Here is a 12,006-nt window from a genome sequence, read left to right as displayed (position 1 = left end):
CCTGGGCAATGAAGCCAGACCCTGTTTCAAAAAAAAAATCTAGTGAGATTAGATTTCTATTTCTAAGTGATTCAAAATTAGGAGAACTTCAAGGCTAATGACTATTAAAAAAAGGCCATTGCTACTTGCATATTCTATGAAGCCAGCATACACAGCAACGTGCTACCTAAAAACCAAGCTATTTAATATGTAGCTTAGATTTCAGATTTGATTGTCTTTGAGGTTGGATTATTGCAGAGATCAATTGCCAGACCAAATATAGACTAATTCTGTATTTGGTCTTTTTAACATATGAAACATCCCAGCCTTGGGTATAAATTAAGAGCAAACACGGATGTTTATACCGATAGCAGTGTAGATATTTCCATGTTTATACAGTTAGCGGTGTAGATATTTCCATGTCTATACAGATAGCGGTGTGGACATTTCCATGTTTATACAGATAGTGGTGTAGATATTTCCATGTTTAAAGAGATAGCGGTATAGATATTTCCATGTTTATAGAGATGGCGGTGAAGATATTTCCATGTTCATACAGATGGCGGTGTAGGTATTTCCATGTTCATACAGATGGCGGTGAAGATATTTGCATGTTCATACAGATGTATGTGTACATATTTCCATGATCATACAGATGGCGTTGTAGATATTTCCAAGTTCATACAGATTTCAGGGTAGATATTTCCAAGTTCATACAGATGGCGGTGCAGATATTTCCATGTTTATAGAGATTGCGGTGAAGATATTTTCATGTTTATAGAGACGGCGGTGTAGGTATTCCCATTTTTATTCAGATAGCGGTGGAAATATTTCCATTTTATAGGGATAGCGGTGTAGATATTTCCATGTTCATACAGATGGCGGTGAAGATATTTACATCTTTATAGAGATGGCGGTGTAGATATTTCCATGTTCATTCAGATGGCGGAGTAGATATTTCCATGTTTATAGAGATAACGGTGTAGATATTTCCATGCTTATATACATAGCGTTGTAGATATTTCCATGTTTATAGAGACAGCGGTGTAGACATTTCCATGTTAATAGAGATAGCATTGTAGATATTTCCATGTATCTACAGATAGCGGTGTAGATATTTCAATGTTTATACAGATAGTAGTGTAGATATCTCCATGTTTATAGAGATAGCGGTGTAGACACTTCCCTGTTTTACAGATAGCAGTGAAGATATTTCCATGTTTATACAGATAGCGGTGTAGATATCTCCATGTTTATACAGATAGCGGTGTAGATATTTCCATGTTTATACAGATAGCGGTGTACGTATTGCCATGTTCATACAGATAGCGGTGTAGATATTTCCATGTTTATACAGATAGCGTTGTAGATATTTCCATGCTTATACACTTAGTGGTGTAGATATTTCCATGTTAATACAGATAGCGGTGTAGGTATTTCCATCTTTATAGTGATGGCGCTGTGGATATTTCCATGTTCAAACCGATGGTGTAGAAATTTCCATGTTTACATAGATAGCGGTGTAGACATTTCCATGTTTACACAGATACCGTTGTAGATATTTCCATGTTTATAGAGATAGCGGTGTAGATATTTCCATGTTTATACAGATAGCTGTGAAGATATTTCCATGTTTAAAAGATAGCGGTGTAGATATTTCCATGTTTTTACAGATAGTCTTGTAGATATTTCCATGTTTATACAGATGGCGGTGTGGATATTTCCATGTTTATACAGATGGCGTTGTAGGTATTTCCATGTTTATGGAGATGGCAGTCTAGATATTTTCATGTTTATGGAGATAGCGGTGTAGTTATTTCCATGTTTAGAGAGATAGCGGAGTTGATATTTCCATGTTCATTCAGATAGCGGTGTAGATATTTCCATGTTCATACAGATAGCGGTGTAGATAATTCCACCTTCATGGAGATGGCGGTGTAGATATTTCTATGTTCATACAGAGGGCTGTGTAGTTATTACCATGTTTATAGAGATGGCGGTGTAGATATTTCCATGTTTATACAAATGGCGGTGTAGATATTTCCATGTTTATAGAGATGGTGGTGTAGATGTTTCCATGTTTATAGAGATGGCGGTGTGGATATTTCCATGTTTATAGAGATGGCGGTGTAGATATTTCCACATTTATACAGAAAGCGGTGTAGATACTTCCATGTTTACACAGATAGTGGTGTAGACCTTTCCATGTTTACACAGATAGCGTTGTAGATATTTACATGTCTATAGAGATAACGGTGTAGTTATTTCCTTCTTTATATAGATAGCGGTGAAGATATTTCCATGTTTACACACATAGCGGTGTGGATATTTCCATGATTATACAGATAGCGGTGCAGATATTTCCATGTTTATACAGATAGCGGTGCAGATATTTCCATGTTTATACAGATAGCGATATAGAAATTTCCATGTTTATACAGATAGCGGTGAAGATATTTCCATGTTTATAGAGATGGCGGTCTAGATATTTCCATGTTTATAGAGATAGCGGTGTAGTTATTTCCTTGTTTATAGAGAAAGCTGTGTAGATATTTCCATGTATATGCAGTTAGCTGTGTAGATATTTCCATGTTCATACAGATAGCGGTGTAGATATTTCCATGTTCATACAAGTAGCGGTGTAGCTATTTCCATGTTCATACAGGTAGCGCTGTAGATATTTCCATGTTCATACAGATGGTGGTGCAGATAATTCCATGCTCATCCAGATGGCGGTGTAGGTATTTCCAAGTTCATGCAGATGGCGGTGAAGATATTTCCATGTTCATACAGATGGCGGTGTAGATGTTTCCATGTTCATAGTGATGGTGGTGTAGTTATTTCTATGTTTATAGAGATAGCGGTGTAGTTATTTCCATGTTTATAAAGACAGCAGTGTACATATCTCCATTTATATACAGATAGCAGTGTAGATATTTCCAAGTTCATACAGATAGCAGTGTAGATATTTCCATTTATATACAGATAGCTGTGTAGATATTTCCATGTTCGTACAGATAGCGGTGTAGATATTTCCATGTTCATACAGATAGCGGTGTAGAAATTTCCATGTTCCTAAAGATAGTGGTGTAGATATTTCCATGTTCATCCAGATGGCGGTGAAGATATTTCTATGTTCATACAGATGGCGGTGAAGATATTTCCATGTTCATACAGATGGCGGTGTAGATATTTCCATGTTTATAGAGGTGGTCATGTAGATATTTTCATTTTTATACAGAGGGCAGTTTAAATATTTCCATGTTTACAGAGATAGCGGTGTAGATATTTCTATGCTGAAACACATAGCGGTGTAGACATTTCTAAGTTTATAGAGATAGCAGTGTAGATATTTCCAAATTTATAGAGATAGCGGTGTAGGTATTTCCATGTTTATGGAGATAGCGATGTAGATATTTCCATGTTTATACAGATGGCGGTGTAGATATTTCTGTTTATAGAGATGGCGGTGTAGATATTTCTACGTTTACAGATATAGTGTTGTAGATATTTCCAAGTTTATAGAGATAGCGGTGTAGATATTTCCATGTTTATACAGATAGCGGTGTAGATATTTCCATGTTTAAACAGATAGCGGTGTAGATATTTACATGTTTATTGAGATGGCGGTCTAGATATTTCCAAGTTCATACAGATAGCGGTATAGATATTTCCATGTTCATACAGATAGCGGTGTAGACATTTCCATGTTTACACAGATAGTGCTGTAGATATTTACATGTTTATAGAGATAGCGGTGTAGTTATTTCCAGGTTTATACAGATCGTGGTGAAGATATTTCCATGTTTACACAGATAAAGGTGTGGATATTTCCAAGTTTATACAGATAGCGGTGTAGATATTTCCATGTTCATACAGATAGCGGTGCAGATATTTCCATGTTTATACAGATAGCGGGGTAGATATTTCCATGTTCATACTGATGGCGGTGTAGATATTTCCATGTTTATAGAGATGGTGATGTAGATATTTCCATGTTTCTACAGATAGCGGTGTAGATAGTTCCATGTTCATACAGATAGCGGTGTAGATATTTCCATATTTACGGAGATAGCGGTGTAGATATTTCCATGTTTATACAGATTGCGGTATAGTTATTTCCATGTTTATACAGATGGCGGTGTAGATAATTCTATGTTTATAAAGATAACGGTCTAGATATTTCCATGTTTACAGAGATAGTGTTGTAGTTATTTCCAATTTTATAGAGATAGCGGTGTAGATATTTCCATGTTTATACAGATAGCGGTGTAGATATTTCCATGTTTATAGAGATAGCGTAGATATTTCAAATTTTATACAGATAGCAGTGTAGATATTTCCATGTTTATAGAGATGGCGGTGTAGATATTTTCATGTTTACACAGATGGCGGTGTAGATATTTCCATGTATACACAGATAGCGGTGTGGATATTTCCATGTTTATGCGGATAGCGGTGTAGATATTTCCATGTTTATACAGATAGCGGTGCGGATATTTCCATGTTTATACAGATTGCGGTGTAGATATTTCCATGTTTATACTGATAGCGGTGTAGATATTTCCATCTTAATACATATGGCGGTGTAGTTATTTCCATGTTCATACAGATGGCGGTGCAGATATTTCCATGTTCATCCAGATGGTGATGTAGATATTTCCATGTTTTTAGAGATAGCGTTGTAGTTATTTCCATGTTTATAGAGATAGCGGTGTAGATATTTCCACGTATATGCAGATAGCTGTGTAGATATTTCCATGTTCCTACAGATAGCGGTGTAGATATTTGCATGTTCATACAGATAGCGGTGTAGGTATTTCCATGTTCATACAGATAGCGGTGTGGATATTTCCATGTTCTTACAGATAGCGGGGTAGATAATTCCACCTTCATAGAGATGGCGGTGTAGATATTTCTATGTTCATACAGAGGGCGGTGAAGATATTTCCATGTTTATAGAAATGACGGTGTAGATATTTCCATGTTTATACGAAAGGCGGTGTAGACATTTCCATGTTTATAGAGATGGCGGTGTAGATATTTCCATCTTTGTAACGAAAGCGGTGTAGATATTTCCATGTTTACACAGATAGCGGTGAAGACCATTCCATGTTTACACAGATTACTTTGTAGATATTTACAGGTTTATAGAGATAGCGGTGTAGTTATTTCCTTGTTTATACAGATAGCGCTGAAGATATTTGCATGTTTACACAGATAGCGGTGTGGATATTTCCATTTTTATGCTGATAGTGGTGTAGATATTTCCATCTTAATACAGATGGCGGTGTAGATATATCTATGTTCCTACATATGGCGCTGTAGATATTTCCATGTTCATACAGATGGCGGTGTAGATATTTCCATGTTCCTACAGATGGCGGAATAGATATTTCCATGTTCATACAGATGGCGGTGTAGATATTTCCACGTTTATAGAGATAGCGGTGTAGTTATTTCCATGTTTACACAGATAGCGGTGTAGATATTTCCATGTTGACACAGATAGCGGTGTGGATATTGCCATGTTTATGTGGATAGCGGTGTAGATATTTCCATGTTTATACAGATTTCGGTGCGGGTATTTCTATGTTTATACAGATATCGGTGCAGATATTTGCGTGTTTATACAGACAGTGGTGTAGATATTTCCATCTTAATACAGATGGCGGTGTGGATATTTCCATGTTCATACAGATGGCGGTGTAGATATTTCCATGTTCACACAGATGGCGGTGTAGATATTTCGAAGATTATAGAGATAGTGGTGTAGTTATTTCCACGTTTATAGAGAAATCTGTGTAGATATTTCCATGTATATGCAGATAGCTGTGTAGATATTTCCATGTTCATGCAGATCGCGGTGTAGATATTTCCATATTCATGAAGATGCCGGTGCAGATATGTCCATGTTCATACAGATGGCGGTGAAGATATTTCCATGTTTATACACATGGGGGTGAAGATATTTCCATGTTCATACAGATGGCGGTGAAGATATTTCAATGTTCATACAAATGGCTGTGTAGATATTTCCATGTTCATAGAGATGGCGGTGTAGATATTTCCATTTCATACAAATGGCGGTGTAGATATTACCATGTTAATAGAGATGGCGGTGTAGATATTTCCATGTTTGTAGAGATATCAGTGCAGATATTTCCATTGATATATAGATAGCTGTGTAGATATTTGCATGTTCATACAGATAGCGGTGTAGATATTTCCATGTTCATAGAGATAGCGGTGTAGATATTTCCAAGTTCATACAGATAGCGGTGTAGATATTTCCATGTTCATACAGATAGCGGTGTAGATAATTCCATGTTCAAACAGATAGCGGTGTTGATATTTCCATGTCCATATAGATGGCGTTGTAGTTATTTCCACGTTTGTAGAGATGGCGTTGTAGATATTTCTATGTTTATACAGAGGGCGGTTTAGATATTTCCATGTTTACACAGATAGCGGTGTAGATATTTCCATGTTGATACACATAGCGGTGTAGGTATTTCCAAGTTTATAGAGAAAGCGGTGTAGATATTTCTACGTTTATAGAGACAGCATTGTAGATATTTCCATGTTTATACAGATAGAGGTATAGACATTTCCATGTGTATACACTTGGCGGTGTAGTTATTTCCATCTTTATAGAGATGGCAGTGTCGATGTAACCATGTTCATACAAATGACGGTGTAGATATTTCCATGTTTATAGAGATAGCAGTGTAGTTATTTCCTTGTTTATAGAGAAAGCTGTGTAGATATTTCCATGTATATGCAGATAGCTGTGTAGATATTTCCAAGTTCATACAGATAGCGGTGTAGATAATTCCACCTTTACAGAGATGGCGGTGTAGATATTTCTATGTTCATACAGATGGCGGTGTAGATATTTCCATGTTTATACAGATGGCGATGTAGATATTTCTATGTTTATAGAGATGGCGGTGTACATATTTCCATGTTAATACAGAAAGCGGTGTAGATATTTCCATGTTTACACAGACAGCGGTGTAGACCTTTCCATGTTTACACAGATAGCGTTGTAGATATTTACGTGTTTATAGAGATAGTTGTGTAGTTATTTCCATGTATATACAGATAGCGCATAAGATATTTCCTTGTTTACACAGATAGCGGTGTGGATATTTCCATGTTTATACAGATAGCGGTGTAGACATTTCCATCTTAATACAGATGGCGGTGTAGATATTTCCATGTTCCTACAGATGGCGGTGTAGGTATTTCCGTGTTCATACAGACGGCGGTGTAGATATTTTGAAGTTTATAGAGATAGCGGTGTATTTATTTCCTTCTTTATAGAGAAAGCTGTGTAGATATTTCCATGTATATGCAGATAGCTGTGTAGATATTTCCATGTTCATGCAGATAGCGGTGTAGATATTTCCATGTTCATCCAGATGCCGGTGTAGATATATCCATGTTCATACAGATGGCGGTGAAGATATTTCCATGTTCATACAGATGGTGCTGTAGATATTTCCATGTTCATACAAATGGCGGTGTAGGTACTTCCATGTTCATAGAGGTGGCAGTGTAGATATTTCCATGTTCATACAAATGGCGGTGTAGGTATTTCCATGTTCATAGAGATGGCAGTGTAGATATTTCCATGTTTATACAGATAGCAGTGTAGTTATTTCCATGTTTATAGAGATAGCAATGTAGATATTTCCACTGATATACAGATAGCTGTGTAGATATTTGCATGTTCATACAGATAGCGGTGTAGATATTTCCATGTTCATACAGTTAGCGGTGTAGATATTTCCATTTTCATACAGATGGCGGTGTAGGTATTTCCATGTTCATACAGATGGTGGTGAATATATTTCCATGTTCATACAGATGGCGCAGTAGATATTTCCATGTTTATAGAGATAGCGGTGTAGTTATTTCCATGGTTATAGAGATAGCGGTGTAGGTACTTCCATGCATATAGAGATAGCTGTGTAGATATTTCCATGTTGATACAGATAGCGTTGTAGATATTTCCGTATTCATACAGATAGCTGTGTAGATATTTCCATGATCATGCAGATAGCGGAGTAGGTTTTTCCATGGTCATACAGATTGCGGTGTAGATAATTCCACATTTATAGAGATGGCGGTGTAGATATTTCCATGTTCATACAGATAACGGTGTAGATAATTCCATGTTCATACAGATAGCGGTGTAGATATTTCCATGTTCATACAGTTAGCGGTGTAGATATTTCCATGTTCATACAGATGGAGGTGTAGATATTTCCATGTTCATACAGATGGCGGTGTAGATACTTCCATGTTCATACAGATGGCGGTGTAGATATTTCCATGTTCATAGAGATGGCCGTGTAGATATTTCCAATTTTATGCAGATAGCGGTATAGCTATTTCCATGTTTATACAGATGGTGGTGTACATATTTCCATGTTTATATACGTGGCGGTCTAGATATTTCCATGTTTATAGAGATAGTGGTGTAGTTCTTTCCAAGTTTATAGAGACAGCGTTGTAGATATTTCCATGTTTATACAGATAGCGGTGAAGATATTTCCATGTTTATACAGATATTGGTGTAGATATTTCCATGTTTATACAGATAGCGGTGTAGGTATTTCCATGTTTATGGAGATAGTGGTGTAGATAATTCCAATTATTTACAGATAGCAGTGTAGATATTTCGAAGTTCATACAGATAGCGGGGTAGATATTTCCACGTATATAGGGATGGCGGTGTAGATATTTCCATGTTCATACAGATGGCAGTGTAGATATTTGCATGTTCATACAGATGGCGGAGTAGATATTTTCATGTTTACACAGATGGTGGTGTAGGTATTTCCATGTTTACACAGATAGCGGTGTAGACATTTCCATGTTTACACAGATAGCGGTGTGGATATTTCCATGTTTATGCAGATAGCGGTGTAGATATTTCCATGTTTTTACAGATAGCGGTGCGGATATTTCCATGTTTATACAGATAGTTGGGCAGATATTTCCATGTTTATACAGATAGCGGTGTAGATATTTCCATCTTAATACAGATGGCGGTGTAGATATGTCCATGTTCGTATAGATTGCGGTGTAGGTATTTCCATGTTCATATAGATGGCGGTGTAGATATTTCGAAGTTTATAGAGATAGCGCTGTAGTTATTTCCATATTTATAGAGAAATCTGTGTAGATATTTCCATGTATATGCATATAGCTGTGTAGATATTTCCATGTTCATGCAGATAGCAGTGTAGATATTTCCATGTTCATCCGGATGCTGGTGTAGATTTATCCATGTTCATACAGATGGCGGTGAAGATATTTCCATTTTCATACAGATGGAGGTGTAGATATTTCCATGTTCATACAAATGGCGGTGTAGGTATTTCCATGTTCATAGAGATGGCGGTGTAGATATTTCCATGTTTATACAGATAGCAGTGTAGTTATTTCCATGGTTATAGAGATAGCAGTGTAGATATTTCCATTGATATACGGATAGCTGTGTAGATATTTCCATGTTCATACAGATAGCGGTGTAGATATTTGCATGTTCATACAGATAGCGGTGTAGATATTTCCATGTTCATACAGATAGCGGTGTAGATATTTCCATGTTCATACAGATAGCGGTGTAGATATTTCCATGTTCATAGAGATAGCGGTGTAGATATTTCCATGTTCATACAGATGGCGGTGTAGATATTTCCATGTTCATACAGATGGCGGTGTACATATTTCCATGTTCGTATGGATGGCAGTGTAGATATTTGCATGTTCATACAGGTGGCGGTGTAGATATTTCCATGTTTTTACAGATAGCAGTGTAGTTATTTCCATGTTTATAGAGATAGCTGTGTAGATATTTCCGTTGATATACAGATAGCTTTGTAGATACTTGCATGTTCATACAGATAGCGGTGTAGATATTTCCATGTTCATACAGATAGCAATGTAAATATTTCCATGTTCATGCAGATAGCGGTGTAGATATTTCCATGTTCATACAGATAACGGTGTAGATATTTCCATGTTTATACAGGTAGCGGTGTAGATATTTCCATGTTCATACAGTTAGCGGTGTAGATATTTCCATGTTCATACAGATGGCGGTGCAGATATTTACATGTTCATACAGATGGCGGTGTAGATATTTCCATGTTCGTACAGATGGCGGTGTAGATATTTCCATGTTCATAGAGATGGTGGCGTAGATATTTCTATGTTTATGCAGATAGCGGTATAGATATTTCCATATTTATACAGATGGTGGTGTAGATATTTCCATGTTTATAGAGATAGTGGTGTAGTTATTTCCAAGTTTATATAGATGGCATTGTAGATATTTCCATGTTTATACAGATAGCGGGGAAGATATTTCCATGTTTATACAGATAGCGGTGTAGACATTTAAATGTTTATACAGATATCAGTGTAGATATTTCCATGTTTATAGAGATAGTGGTGTAGATAATTCCAATTTTATACAGATAGCAGTGTAGATATTTCCAAGTTAATACAGATAGCGTTGTAGATATTTCCACGTTTATACAGATGGCGGTGTAGATATTTCCATGTCCATGCAGATGGCGCAGTAGATATTTCCATGCTTATATCGATGGCGGTGTAGATATTTTCATGTTTACACAGAAGCGGTGTAGATATTTCCATGTTTACACAGAAAGCGGTGTAGACATTTCCGTGTTTACACAGATAGCGGTGTGGATATTTCCATGTTAATGCAGATAGCGGTGTAGATATTTTCATGTTCATACAGATAGCGGTGCGGATATTTCCATGTTTATACAGATAGTTGGGCAGATATTTCCATGTTTATACAGATAGCAGTGTAGATATTTCCATCTTAATACAGATGTCGGTGTAGATATCTCCATGTTTGTACAGATGGCGGTGTAGATATTTCCATGTTCGTACAGATGGCAGTGTAGCTATTTCTTAGTTTATAGAGATAGCGCTGTAGATATTTCCATGTTTATATCGATGGCGGTGTAGATATTTTCATGTTTACACAGATGGCGGTGTAGATATTTCCATGTTTACACAGAAAGCGGTGTAGACATTTCCGTGTTTACACAGATAGCGGTGTGGATATTTCCATGTTAATGCAGATAGCGGTGTAGATATTTTCATGTTCATACAGATAGTGGTGCGGATATTTCCATGTCTATACAGATAGTTGGGCAGATATTTCCATGTTTATACAGATAGCAGTGTAGATATTTCCATCTTAATACAGATGGCGGTGTAGATATCTCCATGTTTGTACAGATGGCGGTGTAGATATTTCCATGTTCGTACAGATGGCGGTGTAAATATTTCCATATTCGTACAGATGGCGGTGTAGATATTTCCATGTTCATAGAGATGGCGGTGTAGATATTTCCATGTTTATGTAGATAGCGGTATAGATATTTCCATGTTTATACAGATGGTGGTGTAGATATTTCCATGTTTATAGAGATAATCGTGTAGTTATTTCCAAGTTTATAGAGACAGCGTTGTAGATATTTCCATGTTTATACAGATAGCGGTGAAGATATTTCCATGTTTATACAGATAGCGGTGTAGATATTTCCATGTTCATACAGATAGCCGTGTAGATATTTCCAAGTTTATAGAGATAGTGGTGTAGATAATTCCAATTTTATACAGATAGCGGTGTAGATATTTCCAAGTTCATACAGATAGCGGTGTAGATATTTCCACGTTTATAGAGATGGCGGTGTAGATATTTCCATGTTCATACAGATGGCGGTGTAGATATTTCCATGTTTATAGAGATGGCGGTGTAGATATTTCCATGTTTACACTGATAGCGGTGTAGACATTTCCATGTTTACACAGATAGCGGTGTGGATATTTCCATGTTTATGCAGATAGCGGAGTAGATATTTCCATGTTTATACAGATAGCGGTGCGGTTATTTCCATGTTTATACAGATAGCGGTGCAGATATTTCTATGTTTATACAGATAGCGGTGTAGATATTTCCATCTT

Source organism: Gorilla gorilla, chromosome 21 (assembly GCF_029281585.2).
Source record: "Gorilla gorilla gorilla isolate KB3781 chromosome 21, NHGRI_mGorGor1-v2.1_pri, whole genome shotgun sequence".
In the NCBI taxonomy this organism is placed as follows: domain Eukaryota; kingdom Metazoa; phylum Chordata; class Mammalia; order Primates; family Hominidae; genus Gorilla; species Gorilla gorilla.
The sequence above is the reverse complement of the archived record's forward strand: the minus strand, read 5'-3'. Positions refer to the sequence as shown.